The sequence below is a fragment of the Helicoverpa zea genome, chromosome 9, assembly GCF_022581195.2.
Source record: "Helicoverpa zea isolate HzStark_Cry1AcR chromosome 9, ilHelZeax1.1, whole genome shotgun sequence".
Taxonomy (NCBI): domain Eukaryota; kingdom Metazoa; phylum Arthropoda; class Insecta; order Lepidoptera; family Noctuidae; genus Helicoverpa; species Helicoverpa zea.
The window spans coordinates 12,938,708-12,959,674 of NC_061460.1; the positions used below are offsets into that span (position 1 = coordinate 12,938,708).

Here is a 20,967-nt window from a genome sequence, read left to right on the forward strand (position 1 = left end):
TTTGCTTTGAACTTGCTAACACAATCAGAACTGGTGATTAAACCGCTGGTTTGCTGGGAAAAGCTGGTTTTTTGGATGTACTAAAACTGTTATTGTGATTAGATTTTTTTTTAGCAATATGTGCTAAGCGGTTAGATACTTTCTATTTTCGGTGGTACCAGGCTTAAGGCAGAAGTTGCATATAAAATAGTCTTTGCGTGGACTCTATAGTATTTAGAAGTTTCTATTTTGACTATCCTTGTCATGTTTATTACAATCATATTTACATTTTAATTTAATTAAAAACGAACTATTCTGTAAAAAAAACCTATAACTAAATATGTTTTGACAGATTACACATCTAATGAAATACGGTACAGATAGGTATTTTCCTGTTACGCAAACGCATCCTTTCATTGAATATACCTAAACCCAAGCTATCATGAATCTGTAATTATTTACATATGAAAATTTTACGTCGAATAAATAGACAAAAATAATGAAGATAGATCTAGAACCTGGAAAACATCGACCTCATTACAAAAGGTATCTATTTCCGCGCGTTTCATTCGCTTCGACAAAATTAAAAATGTATGAGCTATCGGAGCGACACCATTTTGGTATCGTAGGAAATATTACGAATAGATCTCGATATGGCTTCCAATAAACACGTTCCTATATATTTATTTGAGGTTTGTAACTAAGCAACATACTGAAGGATCGATGGAGTTACAAGGTTAAGCAGGGATTTCCGTACATCTGTCATAGAGTATACAATATCTTGTAACCTTAAGAGGCTCTCGACTCCCGGAACAACATGCTTATCGTGTCGCTGGTAATAATTTGCTACTGGTGTCTGTTTGCTTTCTCATCGGCGTACGAGAGTGGGGCACTTGTGTCTGCATGCATTTCAACATCTCACTGGCTTTGTGTTTCACACAGAATTATTATTGCGTCTCTATTTGAGATTGTCTGCACTATTTTTCAAATGTTCTGCGTAGAGGTCGAAATAATTTTAATGTAGTTAACCTTGTTTAATGTAGTTGACTTGATTACCCTTTTAAGATATGAAAAATATTATGTGCATACTTAACGTGTTTTTTTCTCAATTTTTTTTTATTTTTCTTGTATTTTGTGTTTTTCTGTTCCCAATTCTATATGAAAACAAAGATAATTCCAAAATAATATAAGTACTTTTTGTTTGACCTCTAATGGGTTAAGGAGCTATTTCTAAAACAATAGAACTATACCTGTTTCGGAAGATTCTTATATCTTTCTTCGTTCTTTTCATTTTAATTTCACTGTGGGTCATAAGCACCAGATAAACACAGGTTCTAAAACCGTCACAGTACTTGCCAAGTATCGAGGGTTTTCAGGTATTGAGCTCGGCAACTGGGTCAAGCGGTTCATTTCTCAAGCTCAAGTATGCGGGTTGGTTGTCGAAACTCTTCTTAAATGTCGTTAACCTGGAATTTTTGAAATACTTTTAAGAAGATACTATTGTTCGACTGTATGCTTATTGGTTCAAAAAGGTCGAAGGATACTTTGTTTTTAAGAGAACTTTGTCGAACTGTTACTTTGAGTATATGCCATCGATATAGTTATAATGTGCTAGGTAGAACAACAAAAAGACTGATAATTATCAAACTTTCTCAGATCTAGTAGACATTTTGAGTAAGTATTTGAGATAGGTTATATAAAAACTTTTTACCCATTCTTAAATAAAACCAATACAGTAAGTTTAAAAAAAACTTTGGATTAGAACCCTACTGATCCGATCCAGTTCCTAGTCGAGAATTATGGGAAAGCTATAGAATAACCCCCTTAGTTATAAAAATCTCTAATCACCCTCTAAGTAACATTTTAACTAATCACTACTTAAAGCATTAAGTAGTGATTAAATGTTTGTCAAGTCATGCTTAAGCAACGTTTATAAGTAAGAATTTTCTTAAACAGCCCTTAAGTAATACTTATTATTTAATTCACGTTTATAAGTTAGGCTGTGAGTCTTTAAACTAGACTGGTAAGTACAAAATAGTTTAGGTATAGGTATTACCAGTATCTAGGTACTATCAACATTTCAAGTTAGCACTGAACTGATACTAGCCTTTACCCCGACCCGGCTTACAATTCCAGATACTAACTAATGTATATACTGTATGCCGTGAGCCGCAATTAGCAGCTACCACAACTTAGTCTACACTGCTGCTTGTCGAACGTGTCCATTACACAACACTCTGTATGTTATTGTTTTAGTGTGTGTATTTGGTTTTAATGGTATAGATTATGATCTTAAATATGACTACTTATATTTTTATAGTCCTATTATATCAAACTGAATATCCTTGTAATATCCTACCTCCTACTAATATTACAAATGTGAAAGTCTGTGAGAATGTATGCATGTATGTTTGTTATTCTTTCACGCAAAAACGGCGGGACCGATTTAGTTGAAATTTCGTATGTAGATAGATGGTACTTTGGATTAACACGTAGGCTACTTTTTATCAACACACCACGCGGGCGATAACGCGAGCGTACCTATAATATTGTTTAGTGGTAGCTCAACTGAATAAAGCACTAGCCTCTCAAGTAAAATGGTTCGATTCTAGAACGGACCATGGTCAATATGACTTTCACAGTTATTATTACAATCAGTGGCAAAAATAACTTAAGTATCATTTAAAAAATATTTTCTTCAAAAAAGTTCACATCTGAAGATTTAAATGTGATCCCTTTCTAGACACAAATTGAACTAACTGACTGTATTTCAGTATGCATCTGAATACGATCAGTTCTGACACTGGAATGAAGGACTTTAAACAGTAGTACGTGCCACACAGTCCTGCGGCCCGGCCCTGAGAACTGCCTTGGTGTTCGCAAATATTGTTACTGACGCGCACTGTTCTAGAATACTCGATCTTAGTGAATGAGAGAAGTTGGTGTTTATTTTTTACCCGACAAGGAGATGTTTCATCACGTCACTTAAAAAGTGGAATCATGTAAGATTTTGATATTATTTTTACAGGTAGTCTTTTCGAAAATCGGATGTGGTGGGTGATGTTAAATATTTTGACTGGAAAATGGAGCAAGTATGCCTATTTTGTAAAATAATCTCTTGCTTTTCATTCTGCCTATTTATTTTTCATCTGCTTAAAACTATTCACTTTAAGAATGAAAGAGTTCATGAACCCCGCTTTTATAGAAGTCAGTCAAAATACAAAATATTTGATACTTGAAAATTGAGGGTTTTATTGACAGCATCACTGTTGCATACAAAACAGCTAGATAGATAGCCAGAAATTATTGTTTTATCATTATTCATGGATTTTCAAAAATGCAAATTCTTTTATAGATTGTACGCATTAAAATTAGCATATTTAATCAATGTACGTCTGCATGTCTGGAGAATATAAATCGCTTTTAATCTAGATAGACCAAGTTGGTCTAGTCTAGACATTATCAAGGGCTGTGGTGGGGAGATAAATCTTTCATTGTTTTCAGATATTAAACAGTCTTCAGTGGTGTTGTTATTTTAATGATTATGGGTGTAAGTTGAGGTATATGGTGGTGATATATAATGTGAGTTTTTAGGTACTTTTTTATGTCATGTGTTTTATGGTGTTCTCAGTTCAAATGTCAAATATTACTAGTATGAGTGAGTATTGAAAGAAAATTGTGAAAAAACTGTCAAGATATTTTCAATGTTTTTTAAATATAGCCTACACTTAATGATTTTATCTTTTCTCAGCTTATCTTCCAATGTGGTTCCTATAAACTGAGGATTTTTGAAGACCATTTTCGTCAGGATATAAAAATATTTCTCAATAAAACGAAAAGTTTAATACCGTGTTTTATGTCTCACATAAAATTGAAAATTCCATTCAGTTTTCCTCAAGGCATTGATCATACTCGTAAATTGAAGAAGAGTTTAGATAGAAAGCTGATAGATACGGAACTTTAAGAGACCAACCGATTCCCACTTCATATTTTTCCTTTTTAAAGTATCCCTTACCTCCTTAAATCGTATCTGAATAGTTATTTGATAGGGTCAACGAAAAAGGTTCTGTCATATCTAACGGTTAAAGGAATGGTGCACTTTTCCCTAAGGGCTCGGTCGACCCGTTGATTGAGTGTGTACAGGCCTAACATGATGGTGATGGCCCGGCCTAGTTATTAAATCGACTATAGTTTGTCGACGATTTACGGAACGACCCGGGTTAGGGATGGGAAGATAGTTTGTTTGGGGAAAAGTTTTAACCCTATTATGTAGTTGTTTTGCTTTTTTTATGGGATGGGAATTTTGTTTTGGTTTTTAGATATTGTATTGCAAATGTAAGTTTGTTTTCGTGAGATTCCACCAAAAATGGTTTGTTGAACAATTATTGAATTTTTGAAGATATTTTAGATGTTTGTGGCCAATTTAGATTTAGGAGTACATTAAAGGAAACATTAATTGCTTGCGCCACAGTGCCGGATATCGATATAATCTCGCCTATGCGCTATCAATATAGAACAGCTGACTCATTTAGATGAAAGGCAAAAATACCTTGAACCCTAAACCCTGGAAAATACCTCAAGCCGAAACCTACAAAACAAATATTAGAATATCCTTCCACCCCGCGAAATACACTTTCAGTAAAAAAAAAGTACCAAACAAAATACTTTGAAAAGAACTCGTGGGTTCTCTACAGTAATGATTAAAACACAGGGAGCAATTCTGGTGAGATTTCATTATAGAAGCCCTCACTACTTGTGGGGCTTCGGTTCAATTATAGAGCACTTAACTTTCTATACAGCACGATGTGTTTGTTTGTCATTTTACGCAGAATTCAGAAAATATTAATATGGTTTTGTTTGTGTTTTTTTTGTTGTTGTTGTCATGGTTTGATGTGTTTATTGTGATGGTGAGAAAGGAATCTGTAATGTTTGGATATTTTTTATATAAATCTTTTTGAAAAGGAATGTGATCAGGTCGTGTTTCATTCAATCTAAAGTATATACATATGTTATTCTCGTGAGTACAATAACAGAAGCTTTCCAGAGATTATAATGTTGCTTAATGAAGACTAGAATGTAACAATTATACTGATTATAAAAATGCTGTTTTCCATAAAAAAATTAAGCCAACAAACACAAAGATGTGATGATAACCTTCACACAAAACTACAATCAAAAACTCAAAGCCAAAAAAAAGTAGCACACCAACTTTTCCATTTCACAATTATTTAAACAATAAACCGTTTCAAACTCCAGCAATTAATTTGGAACATAAATAAACAGAAGTAAAACATTCTAACTTAAAGTTAAAGTTTTGTTTTTAAGAAATGAACAGAATGCTATCGTTTGAAACAAAGTCTTTACGAGTATTTGTACGCCCTTGGGAACACTCCGGGTTGTAAAGAAATAAAAATGCTAGTTTTTATGGAGATTAGTAAGTTGCAAAAGGTTTTGACTTTAATTTAAAAATGAATAGAGTTATGGACGCTGGGGATCAAAGAATTACGACCAGTAACATAAACTGTATTCAAATAAACAATCAAAAGTGTTTATTTACTTCATATAAATTACGATTTGTTTTCATTACTTGTGTAAATCTCTTGAAGAATTGTTTGCTATAAAAAATTGTAAAAGTGTTAAAAAATACCGGATTTGTCAAAGGGTCAGTCAGATGTCGGTCAGTGTTGGTTGAATAAGTTAGTTTACATTAACAGAAAAACGTTTTAAAATGAACAATTTATTTAAAACATTTATCGAAAAAATATTATTTTGTGACTGACCCCAAATGTTTGGCCCGCAGTGTATTTTCGAAAACTTGCCAAGGCATTGAAATGGTGGAAACTTCTAGATTTGTTACATCTGATTGATATCGGAGTTAAATCTTGTTTGTTTTTGTCTATATTTATTTTGTTCAAGAAAATCAATGGAAATATTGGGTTGTATATTGCGTCTTTGTTTACGAGAGATCGTGAATTTTTATTTTGTTTTCTCAAGTGGTAGCAACTTTGTTTTTATTTATATTAAACTTTTAACAACCCTCTTATTGTGTCTTGAGTTAAAAATCACATTTCTGACTCAAGATCCAAGATCTTCTAACAATACCGCAATAAGATCTTCTTATTACTTCAGTAACTAATTAAGTTCCTACTAAAACTCTTTTGATTAATCAACTCAAAATCACATGAGAAGCTGGACAAGTCGACAGATTTTATTATTCATAGTACGACACATTGGGGACAGCTAAATCCTGGCTCGTTTAATACACGACCTGGCCTTTAACACTTCAGCTCGCAATTCGCCATCTTGTTGAAAGTTTCATCGCAATTGGTCCTTCGAGTCAGACTGTGGGATCTCGGCAAATCAGATATTAAATGTAGAATGGTTTTGCTATTAAAACCAGTACAAACTTTTAGTCGGCCGATAGTTGGTTTGGAATCATAAATCGGTATAAAGATGAATGGAGGTACACACGTAAAAATTATCAGGTATTTGTCCGGTGTTAGACCGACTAAAAACGTTGATTGAATTCATGATTTTCCACAAGAAAAAATACTAATGGTTCGCCGACTGTTTAGTCTGTAATGGTCTTACTGATAATTATAATGTATGTGCAAAAAAATATTATTAGAGAAGTTCCAAAAATAATTCGTTGATACAAAATAAATCAGTGTCTTAAACTTGAACTAATACTTGAAATCGGTTTAGTAGTTTCGATAACCTATGGTACTAAACTGGAACAAAAAGTGCTTGTCTGAGTACATAATAAAAGATTTCTTAATATATTTTCTTTTTCTACTTGATCTATCTCTACAAACCCGTGGGTTGCAACTGCCATGGAAAACCAGCTAGAAATAAATTAAATGAATATTAGAACTGACTTGCAGCAAAAGAAAATACTTTTCTTTTAAAAATAGGTAGTAAATAGTGATAAAGCTCTGCTTGCCTCCTACGCTTATCTTTATAGTTGAATAGTGAGACGTGGGATGTTCATAGCTGTGCTTTTGTTTTTTATAGTGTACTATTTGTAGTACATTATTGTATCTTATTTATTTATTTTTTATTTATTATTATCAACTTACGACTATTATTACAGGAACTTATCCTAATGCAATAGCGTAGACAAATTATAAATAACATTCTAAAAAACTAATCAAAATATAATCATACCTTAAAACTAATCATAATCACATAATACACATAATAGCCCTTGTGAATTCAGTCAGTGAGCAGGAAAATAGATCAATTTGTCCAGCTACCGTGTTGAGCGTGCGCAGCGCCCGCGTGAGCGGCGCGAGTTGCAGCAGGTTGGTGCGCGCGCGCGGCACCGAGAATTGAGGTGGCCTCCGCCTCCTGCCTACGTATTCAAATTATTACAAAATGTATTATTATCTCCTTTAATTGTTCCAACTGATTTTAACTTCTATAGTCTCGAAGTTAAAGTGAAGTGAAGCGAAGTATTTAGTCAGTGTGCATGTACGTAAAAACAAAAAACATTTACAGTTTATACACATTGTAAGAGTGATATTTTTTGTGTGTATGTATGTAAGTTAGTTAGCAAACTGTATGGCAGTAGAATAGTTCACACATCAGAATACAATATAGGCAGGTCATATGTATATAAACTAAATTAATTTCATATTTCCATAGCCTATAAAATATCCTTAGGTATTACGTTTAGTGCCAAAAAGGGCTAGACCATAAAGCTAGCCCTAAAAGGACACAAGCAATAAAAGAGACCTGCCCTCACCACAATATGGCATTTTCTGTATGTAGGTTAAGGATAAGGTAACCCTTAATATTACGAATTTATTTTTGCATTTTTCTATTTTGCCTTTTGACCTAGACTTTAGGTTAAAATTAAACGCTCGCTTTTTTTTCTTTTAAGATAAAAAGTGGTTGAAAGGATTATATACTTCTATATATATACTATTATACAAAAATGCTGAAGCTGTTTTCGATGAGATATCACGCACAGATTTATAGTGAAGATTTCTATCTCCATAATTTGGTTTGTCTTGTACTGACTGCAATATTTACTTAAATTCTTACATTAAATATCAGAATAATAAAACTGTAAAATGAAACTAACAGCACTGTTTTCAGCGAATACTGTGAAGTTCGGTTCAGAGGAAACGGTTTTCATAATGTTTGCAAACTGCGGATAAATATAGCGCAAATCAACATCAAAATCCCGAATAGATCTCAATATTTTACACTGAAATTATAATGAAAGCAATAAATATTGATAGTATCACAATAAAGGTATATTCTTACATTTTCCGGGAACATTAAAACAATAAGTTGGATATCAATTTAAATAAATCTAACGAAAGCTATTCACCTGTGAACATAGAAATGATAGTGTTTAACACCAGAATAAAAAAAAATACAAGGGTATTATTTTTTTTGTCAGGAAGTCATCAAATGACCCGTTGTGGGTTAGCAACGTGAGAGAGTGTCAGACTCTTAATAACAAAAATTTTCCTTTTTAAGCCCTATATTGTACTAGGTCTGCGATAACTATATCGAACAGTTCTGCAGCCCTAAATTCAACCTCAATGACCAAATTAAATATGAATGTCAGAACCACTAACTAAGAATCCGTATAAACTAAGATCCTCATTAAATCTAACTTCAGTAAGTTAGTTATTGACTTCAGTCTAGTCTAGCCATTTAAGCCGTTGAGTTCAGACCAAACGAAAACGGACTAGATTTCTTAAGCCATCCGGCTTAGTGAGTTTGCGACTGAAGAGTAATATAGTTTTAATTGAATATTAAAGAAAATAATTTGATTTAGAACGCTATACACCTGTCTTTGTTACAGTGTCATTTGAAATCAACATTGTCCGTCATTAAAATTGACTATTAGTTTTTAAATTGTAACGAAATAGCGTAGAAATAATATGGCAACGTATACAAGTAGGTACGTATGTCATTTGGATTGGCAAAAGTATCTAAATTTAATATGTCTTGGTTTCCTACAATACGACCTAACAAAGCAACAACTTATTAACGTTTTTACAACTTTCGTGTTCACATTAAACATAATCAGCACTAATATTAAATAAACCGAGAAAAAGGAGAACAAAATTAAATTATTTTCCTTTCTCCAAAAAGTGTGAAGTATTCTTAAAAGCTCGCAAACAATGGTGTGCAAATAAAGGAATATTATATATTTTTAATTATTGTTCCCCTAGAGCCTTTTAAAGTCTCAAAGGCAAAAAAATAAATAAAAAAAAATAGCGGAGTGTCTTTATTTACTGACGTCCAAAGGCTCTTGGAGTGGGGTCCCCACTTTTGACAAGAATAAAATGTTTTTCTCTTAAGGCAACGTCAGATTGTCAAGCGACAAAACTAATTATGCCGTGACGTTGGATTTTTTAATAAACACGCTTTGAAAACAAATTAAATTTTTGAAGATTTTTTGCGTATGCTTCCTTGTGGAATTTATTAATTAAGTTGGGTGGAGCTCGTTTTTATTGACTCCTGTAATTGTGCTTTATATAGACATACCTAACTTGTAAATGATTGACATTTTCAGAGACGCCATTTCGTTGCAATTTACCTCCATTAATATAATCTGCACAATGGCTACAAAACAGTAATATATAAAAGTATAATTAATGTGAACTGCAATTTTATATTTGTCTATCGACTGAGTAAATTCAATCATTGAAATAACGTACAAACGAGTTTCGAAAAGCAAATTTTCATTTCCATCCCTGTAAATAATGTTGTTTTTTCATGGCCCATAATCAACCGCAATCAAATCGACTAAGCAATAAAAGTCGTAAATTAAAAAGCGACCTTCGTCCAAATTTGGAGTGCTCGCATCGTGTTTCAATCATTCCATTAATTTCCTCGCCACTCGAATTCTGACGGCAGTCGCGATAAGGACGTCAGTCGCGCGATTATCGCGTCCATCTGGACGGACCCTTACATTTCGAACGTCAAAATATAATAACATACTTTCATGCCACATATGGGCATTTTATCCAAAGTTACAAACAAAAGTGATTTTCTAACGTTTGCCTTCTGTTTGCCGAATAACTTTACGATGACGTTTCTGGGTCATCTTACTCTTTGTGCGTTATTTCAATATTTTTTAAGAGGATCCCGTTGTGTATTTTGTAGTATCTTTTGTTATTTCTTTTCCGGTTTGTTTGAGCTTAAATATTATAAGGTCGGGAAGGTTTTTTGAGGACAACAGTCATATTTCTTCCGCGTTGTTTCTTTTAAAATGTGCTTGAAATAATTGGACGAGCTTTTGTTTAATTATACAATAGAAGGAATTGTAAATCTTGTTTACGTGCATTCTAAATTTTTACTTCCTATTTCATACTCAAATACACTTTGTTATTTATACTTTTTGAAATAAATAACCCAGTACATAAAAAATCAAAAATCAAAATCGATTACCACAAAATCCCAACAGACTATATCCATCTCATTTATAGTGTGCCTATGAATAAAATCATCACCTTGTAACCGTCCTTTAACTTGTGACATCCTATTATACCTCTATATTACGTGTTGTCATCAATCCTTCATCTCGAACTTCCAGCGATAAATTAGCATAAGTATAAGTTCTCGGATGAAGGAACCGAGAGCAGGTAACGCACCTGTTTGTAATAATAAATCGGAATGGTAATCGATATTCATCGCGTAGCTCTAAGACTATCGGGGAATATCAATCGATTTACTTATCGATAGGGAATTGATGACCTGGATTCTTAATGGGTAATAAATTAACTTTATATGTAAAGCTTATAAGCTACTGAATGCTGTTTAACTTCAACTTACATTCACGGTGTGACTAGGTCACCAGAAACAATTGGTGAAGGAAAACGTTTTTAAGAAAATTGGACAGAAATACCTCATGTTCTTTGTAGTGCCCACGTTGAGATTAAAAACCAAATAAGTCACCATAACTTTAGCCAGTCAACCAACGTAACCATCCTTCGATCCTAACAGCGTTTTCACACCAGCGGATTTTCCGAGCGACATGGCTCGGTTTATACGGGGCGATATGCAAACAATTGATAACTACTAGTGTAAAAGACGACATTTAAAACCGCACGACGTTTTTTTTCCGCTAGACATACATACGTATGTATGTGTCGGGCGACGTCATTCTGCTAGGCGCGACAAAATCCGCCAGTGCGTAAAAGCTCTGATAACGATTAGTATCACCCACATCATACAGACGCCATTAACGTCTTGAAATGTAAGCCTTAACACAAGATAATGTTACTGAGATAATAATATAATTGTCTAAATGACAGAACGAAGTCTTGAGTGGTTTGTCGTGTTGATCATTTGAGCAGGGATAAGAGGCTTTCGTTTTATCTCTTAACATTATACATGTATTTGTACTAGCTACATTTTTTTGTAGCTTAGTGGTTAAAGCTGCTTGATGCCGGTTTGATTAGACAAGCCAAAATGCAGATATCAATAGCTGACAGTGAAGGAAAATATCGTTGACAAATCGTGGCCCAATCCACCTTGTGCAAGCATGGTGATTTACATTAATTTCTTCAAGAAAAGGACTATGCCCTAAACGAAAATTGTCTTAGAGATGTTATCTTAACGGCGACAGTATAGTTTTTATCCGAATTAGAAGTTTTAATATAAAGTTTTTATCCGGGAATGATCCCGGTTGGGACCGCGAACGAATATTTGCTGTGAAATATATTTTACTAAACATAACGCTTACCTCTTTATAAGCTTCAACCAAAATAAAACGAAAATAAACTAACCGTCCCGGAATTGGCTCCTAAAGTAGCCAGTAACGGTAATAAACTGGCAAATATCCTGAAACAAGATTACTTCAGGAAGATACCCTTCCGATAGCATTTCCATACATATAGCTTAAAGGAGTTTTATTGCCCAACTAATTTATATCTTCGCTTTTCCCAACATTTTCACACAGAATTGAGTGCTTGTGAACTTAAATAGGATTTAGAAAGCAATGCAACAAAATTATGATATACTTTTGTGTGTAGGTACCTATATTTTTTAACCCCCGACGGAAAAAGACGGGTGTTATAAGTTTGACGTATCTACCTATCTGTCTGTCTGTGGCATAGTATTTTACAAATGGATGCAGCGATTTCAATTATAGCTAGCTGTAACCAGTTGCACATATGTGTAGTCACACTTTGGGCTCCAGCAGTAACGCTTACATACATAAAATTAATATTGAAATGTACCTACTTAGCACAGTTAACACACTCCGAAGATAACAGAAGTGACTTACTTAGATATACGAACGAGACAATACTATTATGCTTGTGATGCCAAATGAATGGTAAACTTCAGGACACACAATTATTTGATGAAACCTGTTCACCTTTTCGTAACCGATAGTATTTAGTACATCTCAACCATAATCTATCGATATCAATATTCCATAACCCCGATATTAGTCTTTCAACTAAGATATTACCAAAGGGTGGATGCACCTTACACTAGAATTTCTAATTAACATCAAAATGAAATGCCGAGCAGCCTTATCGAGCCATCGGAATCATTGAAGTTCACTTTCCATTAACTTTATGTGGTTATAAGCTACGTCAGTCAAGGGGTGACATTTGGTGTCATTGACCCCGCGTGTGACAATGTTATTATAGTGTGTTTTTGTTTTATGAATATTTGATGGCTTGACTGGTGTTGTAAATGTTTCATTGGTGGTTTTTGGTTGTAAATGAAAAAATAATGGTACAATGTTTTTACAGATTATATCAAATAATTCAACTATCATTCTTTATTGTAAAGGGTCGGGAGATGATTATTCTACACTGTGTTCAATAAGTAATATGTTGTCTTGACTTGCAAAACAGACCACAAAAACACCAGTCTCTGAAGAGTAACATAAAAGTCGGTTAGTATTGAGAGGATAAGTTAGCACAACGACCAAAATACATATAGTAGTCAACCAGTAGTAATTCTACTAATTACCTAATTACTGATCTCAAGAAAACATTTCCAGTAATTACCTAATCTCATCTAGGCTTAAGTCACAAAAATGATACCTAACTATCATCTTATATGTACCTTATATAAGTCCCAAACAAATAGCGAATACCTACCACTCAATATCCAATTCTACCAACAGAACAAAACTACAACTAGTACAGATTACGCAAAAAATAATAGAAAAAAAAAACGAGTAAATAACTCCACAACAGCCAGTATTAGGAGAGACGATCTTCTTCTATATTTTATTTCTTTCCTTGTGAATTTTATAAAGCGGGTCTAGAATTGCAAAAGGGAAATTGATATCAAGAACTGCAAGTGACCGAATCATGGTATTACATGGTTATGTGATCATTCTTGGACTAAATTATATGATGCACATTGCTTTGAGGAATTGAGATCTCTTTGGATAAAAATTCTTTCAAGAATGACGGTCGTAGTGGAGAAAATACTGAATTTGTGTTGCAGGTTGAAAAGGTATATTTTTTTATTTATTTGGATGTTACCCGAGAATCAGTTTGTCGACTGATGAAAAGCGCGTGGAAAATTGTGCTTCACTTTTTTAGTATATCGCTAACTGGAAGAATATCTGTATCGAACCGCAACGTTCAAAATAAGTAGACGTCTTCTCAAAAATTGGTCTAAGTATAACCGTTTGTGAATATATTAAACTTCACCTCAATAAACTAATCCGTTTTAAATTTTTCGCTTTGTATCATAAGTAATTTTCTTCCCCACTGAAAATAAGTCTCCCTTATCACTTCAATCTCCAGCTCCCAGCCTTTATATCGTGTACCCTTCCTATCTACGTCATCCAAGTCTAGAATATTCCACAAAAATCTAGGTCAGAAGTAGTCAGAAGTCCGATGTAATCATAGCATGTCAGAATATTGCGTGGCGACGTGCGCAGTGATTGGCCTGCGGTCAGATAGTGCGCTCCGAGTAAAATGTTAATATTCGCATACGCTGGTCCGACTATTTGTGGGTCAAGCAATATGCTCTATGTAAATAGCTTGTGTAGTAAAGGAACTTATGGAAAAACTTAGATTTATTTGTAAAAGTCCAAAGTAAGGAATAATTTAATTTCTATTTATTTTGTGAAATTATATCTCCTTTATGCGAATAATAAAAGATAAGGTTCTAAGTCAAAAACAAATTAAACAAACCGACTTCCAAAGCAATCAATTTATTTTCTAAGAACTACGTAAACCGAATTTATTTTCGTTCTCCATAAAAGCTTTTGTGGCGTCTCTTGTTTATTTATTATCAATTTGACGTAATCCCCCCGGCAATACCCCCTGTCTATAAGTTCGGGGAATGATAAACTTCGTCTCATTTCTTATAGAAACAATACGTCTTGGGTACGACAAGTAAGTGACGGCCACATGGCGAAATTGCCCGCAATCTGTCAAGATACCACCAACGTTTTTTTTTTCCATTTTCCCATCGATGGGAAAGTATCTCGTCATTCCCATCCGATACGCTTCCTATATGACGGTAATATGAGCTCCGGTATCCACATGATTAAGATTATTACATTATTATCGACATTATATATCACCCATGAATACCTTTTAAAAAGGCTATAAAAGCTAATATTACCTTTTATCTGAAATATTATAGCTACGTATATTTTTGGTACAAAAAAGTTATAGCCTACTTCGAAATTCATATTACTACTTAACGTACGTTTTTTTTTTACTTTATTGCCTTAGAAATCAACGATGAAATTTCCCAGCGAGTGGGAATATAATATTATTTATTCCCATTGAAAACGACATGTTGGGAAATGTAATGAAATATATCGTATTGTACCGTACATTTATACAGACACATTTTTTGTATAACGGTGCCACAAAATTGGCTTGTTTTTTTGTACCGAAACCGAATATTACGAAGACTGGTAATTAAGAATTTATTTTTATAACAATGAGGAAAATTTGAATGAAATCCATTCAAAAAGATGCCATGAATTCATAAAACTCAGTATTACAAAATACTGAGTTTTGACGGATATCTTTGTTTACTTTTCGTTGATTTAATTGAAACATGACCATTTGTTCATGTTTGTGCAAAATATCACGTCGGAGTTATGTAGTATTTGCAATCGTATATATAATAGTAAATTAATGAAATTTGGAAATATGATTTAAACTTTATATTATTATTTATGGTTTGTGCATTAGAGAGTATTGTAGACAAAGTTTAATGAATTTGTATTTCATTTTATGAAAACTATACGCGCTTGTTATATTTGTTTTCAGTTTAAGGTGACCATGTTTCGCTTTGATCAGAATTATTTTCATCGCTAAAAATACAGTCACAATTCTAGTAACCTTTTTTATTCTTTGTTCTTGTTACCTATCGGTTCAGCGACAAGCGATTTAATATTCATTTTATGCCCTAAATCCCTTTGTACGTTTTTCCAATACCCTGAGAAATAGATAAGGCAGGTTTTCACACATTCAATATGGGATATATATACTGGAACTCAAGTGTTTTCTTACGTTTACGCTTCAGAAATCATCGGGCGTTGTTTACACTCTCTCAGGGAGGGATATGAGGTACATTTTATCTTGGAAAAACATACTTCCCGAGGGATGGAGGGATGGTGCAAACTATATTCACACGAGCAAAAACCGATGTAGTTTCAATAACATATGATATCACATATAGATGGCGTGCCTGTGCCATATTTATTCAGCTGCGTGGGTACAGGGTGTTATAAGTGAATTACTCTGATATATTCGTAGCTGCCGACTTAGTGGAATAAATTTTATTTACTTTTTTGTTGTGTTGGGCAATTTAATCAGAGATTCAGTACAGAGAGTTATTGCTTCGAGAAAGGACAGTAATTTAAGTGTGTTGCAGTCGTTTTTATTTGGTATCTAATTTAATTGCACAGACGTTCAAAAATCTTAAAATAAGTTACATTTTGATTAGCAACATCACGAACAATAGAAAGAAACGATTATTGTTATTGTGACCTATTTCAGACTAGATTTAGCAAAACAATACAATAAAATTAATGTGCTACAATTTTCTAGATTATTCCGCCTTCCTTTCAGACCATTATCAAACGTATTACAGAGCGTGCCCGGTCAGACGCGTTTCCGAACGAGCGCCTTTCAATTGCCAACTACTAAGAAACTCCACTTCGTTTAACAATAAACTTAGACCCGCATACTGTAGACTAAATAGTCGGCCGAGAGTTGACCGGCTGGCTAGCAAAAAAATCGTGAATTCGATGACAGTTTTCGGTCGATCTTATATCGGCTAAATCCCTGATTTCTGTAATGTGCGTACCATCATTCATATTCATACTCATTTATGAGCCCAAACAAACTATCGACCGACTTAAAGTTTGCAGTGTGTACTCTTAACTGAATAACATTGAAAATGAAACAAACCAATGCGTCCTCATAAGACTATTTCCTACTAAAGTCATTACGACTTGAAGTAGTTTTAACCAATAGAGGAACGAACAAATAAACTAAAGTTTGCCAATACTCTTAGTTTTGAATAAATGGGAATATCTTGTGACTGGAGTTATTTTGTTGTCACGGATATATTGGAAAAGTTTTCTCAGTGGGAATTATTACTAAGGTGCATCGTTGGGTTTGTTTTGTCGTATCTGGTTCAGGTTTTTATTTTACTTTGTTCGACACGAGCTCCTAGAGACTAACTTTGAGGTAGTGTTACGATTTTTGTATGATGATTCAACTCTATTCTATTTTTTATCTTTATTTTTGTTCTAAAGTACCTCGATAGATAAGTTTTAAAGTTCGGTGGCTACAAAAACAATTAACCTTTTATTTCAATGCTAAATGAAATGTAGATAGACTTCAAGAGAATTAATATATTTCGAGAAACTGATTACAGAAATGTAATTACGAATCCACATGAATGAACCAAAAAATATATCTAAGTAATATTTTTCGTAGTGAATGGGAATAATTCCCATTGAGTGGATATTACTTGATTCCTAATGAGTGCGCACTAATGGGATGAACTAATAGCAAATTATTTATTACATAGTTTGTTTTTTTATTATTATAATATAATAGATAAGTAACTGTAATTTACATGTGTTGTTTCATAAATAAAGTAAATGTCAGCCTCAAAAAAGACGGATTTAAATATGCTTTTGACTGTCAAGTAGAGGAATTTATTGGGTGTTTAAGTTAATCGTATATACGGCTACTAACATTATAAAATTATGGAAAGCCCCAAATAGAACCCATCAATTTCTAAACATTAGTACTTATTTACCAGGACAAATTATCAATATAATATATATATATATAATATATATATATATTATAAAGATATTATATATATTATAAAGAGGAAAACTTTGTTTGTTTGGTTGTAATGGATAAACTCAAAAACTACTGGACCGATTTTAAATATTCTTTCACCACTAGAAAGCTGTATTATCTGCGAGTAACATAGGCTATATTTTATCCCAGTGCGGGCAGTAGCTCCCACGGGACGCGGGTGAAACCGCGGGAAAACGGCTAGTAGCTCAATATAACAGAAAATAAATGTATGTTAAGAATATTAATATTTTTTGTCAAGGAAGATTTTATATATTTAAAAGAAAAAATGGTGTCCATTTCCATGTCTTGTTCTCTTGGAAACGGCCAAATCACTTAGTAAGATTAAATAAAAAAGCGTTATTAATACAAATAAAAATGTTTGTATGTTACACACGTTCTTACAAGATCCGAACTGGCTGAGAAAGGGTCAGTACCTTATAACTTTTTTTCTCAGTATTTGGTGTCTTCATGAGCATATTAACAGCCTATTACACGACCTATTGTTTCCCTAAAAGAAAATAGAGATTCAGGGAACGTAGGAGCATTATTACTAGTGTTTTCGTAGAAATCTTTTGTGAACCCCAATCATTTCCTAAAGAAAATTCTTGTCTATATATTTGAGATTTTTTTTAGTGACAAATCCCGACTCAGTTTTTTAGTTTTTTGTATGACGTATTGATTTAAAAAATCGTGGTGGCCTAGTGGGTAAAGGACCAATCTCTCAAGTATGAGGGCGCGGGTTCGATCCCAGGTCAGGCAAGTACCAATGCAACTTTTCTAAGTCTGTATGTACTTTCTAAGTATATCTTAGACACCATTGGCTGTGTTTCGGATGGCACGTTAAACTGTAGGTCCCGGCTGTCATTGAACATCCTTGGCAGTCGTTACGGGTAGTCAGAAGCCAGTAAGTCTGACACCAGTCTAACTAAGGGGTATCGGGTTGCCCGGGTAACTGGGTTGAGGAGGTCAGATAGGCAGTCGTTTCTTGTAAAGCACTGGTACTCAGCTGAATCCGGTTAGACTGGAAGCCGACCCCAACATGATTGGGAAAAAGGCTCGGAGGATGATGATGATGTATGACGTATTGATTTTTGATTGTTAATATGTAGAGAGTGGACCTAAATACCATCTAATATATAGCTAAATGTAACGTGTAGGTACTATCTTTCTCATTTATACAAGTAATAGGTGCATTCTGTCTTCGTATGTTACGCTGTGAGTGCTGTGACACTAACGACAGACCCATACATCACAGTGTTCTATTATAAAAACCTTGAAATGTCATTTTTAACGATCGTCCATAAATTGTTGCATGTTTTTACATAGGTAGGTATACTGCATTGCTTTGACATATTTCATCTATACTTGTAATGTTATAGAGCTGTAGAGTTCATTTGTTTGTTTTTTTTAATCAGTTATTTTTAGAGACTTCTGGCGGCTGTCATTGAACATCCTTGGCAGTCGTTACGGGTAGTCAGAAGCCAGTAAGTCTAACACCAGTCTAACTAAGGGGTATCGGGTTGCCCGGGTAACTGGTTTGAGGAGGTCAGATAGGCAGTCGCTTCTTGTAAAGCACTGGTACTCAGCTGAATCCGGTTAGACTGGAAGCCGACCCCAACATGATTGGGAAAAGGCTAGGAGGATGGTATTTTTAGAGGCTTAAACGCTGCTGCGTTGTACCAGCCTTGGTTTAACACAAATTACATTTGTTTGTTTGCTTGAACTAATCTCAGGAATTATTGGACCTTTTTGAGAAAATAATTCAGTGTTAGACAATATACAGTTCATTTATCGAGGAAGGCTTTTATCCAGATGTGTGATGGATTTCCCTCTGGACACGGGTGAAACTGTTGGCTGAAGCTAGCAAAATACAAACTTAGGTAGCAACTATACGGTCACTCCAACAAATAACTTGAAGGAAACTTCTTACTTCTAAGTACATACACTTGATTATCCAGGACTTTTTCAGGGACCCCAATATGTCTGAAACAACAATATTGATAGCTTAAGTTGGCGAAAAAGTTTCATGATACACGACGCTCACTCATCGCGATTGATGACCTGTCCTATATACTCTTATATGAACTAATATCTTTTCGAAACATTAGTTATTATTTACTAATAAATAAGTTGAAGAGTTATGTTTTGGTGTTTGGTAGAAACCGCAAGAAAATACAATGAACACAGATATAGCTTGAATTAAACAAATAACGAATTAGGAAATGCAGTGGGCGGTTTAAAAATACTAATATAATTTAGAAGAAATATCTTTTTGTTTCTTTGTACCCTAAAGGCTCCAAAACTACTGAACCGGTTTCAAAAATTTCCCATAGTCTTATAAAGCTACACTATCCCCGAATAACAAACGCTGTTTTATCCCCCGAGACGCGGGTAAAACTGCGAGAAAACAGCTACTAATATATACATACGTTACCATAACATACCAGACTTCGTTATATACTTGTTAAGAAACTTGTACCAATATGTAGCCTTGTTCGAGAACAAGGAAGCTCCGTGCTGGGTTAATTACTAAGTTTGTTGTAACTAATTGAAATTAGATATGCGGGCACAAGTTTGTTTCTGTTAATGGTGGGACCAGATTTGATTGGTGCGGATGATAGGAGGCACAGTTTGTTTGTTTGTTTGTTGTTCTAATTTGGGTTGGCATTTGTAACTAGTGTAATTTGATTTGGTTACGTATGTGGGAGTAAATAAATAAGCACCTGAGAGACAATGAGGTATCGGAGGTGTGGATGTACAGTTTGAATTTCGATGAATATTGATTTAAAGTTTATCTAATATGAGCAGCCATGTAGGGGTATATTGGTACAATAACCACTAACAATTTTTTCACACTGGTTTATCCACGAGGAAAAAATCAATTTAATATAATAAAGCTCGGAGTCGGTATCGTGGCGCCCGACAAAAATCCGCTAGTAGGAAAGCGCTGTAAATAAATGGGATATATATGTGTAAATAGAAAGGCAGTGCAGTAATAATAATTCGCTACATCATTGTTTACCATCAAGTCACTAAACACAAACGCGTTAATGAAAAAATATCACTGACAACTTCTCAAGCAGCTTCCTACAAAATTATAATAACAAAGTATCTAATAATATCCATCTAAATGAACTGAAGTCCTGAACCAACGACGAACTATTTCAAAAGCCCCAAGGCAATGTATTCCATAAGTTTCCCTATACCACAAGTTATAACTTAACTGTAACTTAAAATGCACAAGCCTGAACTACGAACTTAACTATCAAAGTTCAACTCATAGGAAGCGATCAAAAAACTTTATGAATATATATATTAGGGAAAGTTTATAGAACGTGTCTTGGGATGTTTACACTATTCTTAGGGAAATATTGGTTGAAGAGATTTATAAAGCTTGGTATAAGAATAGAAATATGTGGGAAATAGTGGTATGGCGTGGTTCATCTACGTCATGAATTAGTAATTTATTTATACACTATACTAAATTTAAACATACCTACAGTATATAAAAAATTACATACATACATTGCAAGTTATATAAAACTATTTATAAACAATGACCAATAGAATCCCATATCCTTCTCCAGAATGACAATTTGAATTTAATCTAAAATGTTTTGTTGAATAAAACTTCGCTTGAAATACTTTTTTTCCAAAGTAATCATAACACAAATAAGAAAATCAGAAC

General features: G+C 33.8%; 1 protein-coding gene across 4 annotated transcripts in view; it reads right to left on the reverse strand.

Moving 5' to 3' along the window:
* LOC124633264 (allatostatin-A receptor) overlaps positions 1-20,967 on the reverse strand; it is a 184,360-nt gene that overhangs the window by 115,615 nt on the left and 47,778 nt on the right. For 2 of the 4 annotated variants that reach the window (XM_047168439.1, XM_047168442.1), the window contains exon 2: positions 19,224-19,262. The exons of 1 other annotated variant lie outside the window; for it this stretch is intronic. The gene's annotated coding sequence lies outside the window, so the exon portion shown is untranslated. Of the gene's footprint in view, positions 1-19,209; positions 19,263-20,967 lie in introns of all 4 variants that reach the window. One more of the 4 variants, XM_047168440.1, reaches the window with a different exon arrangement.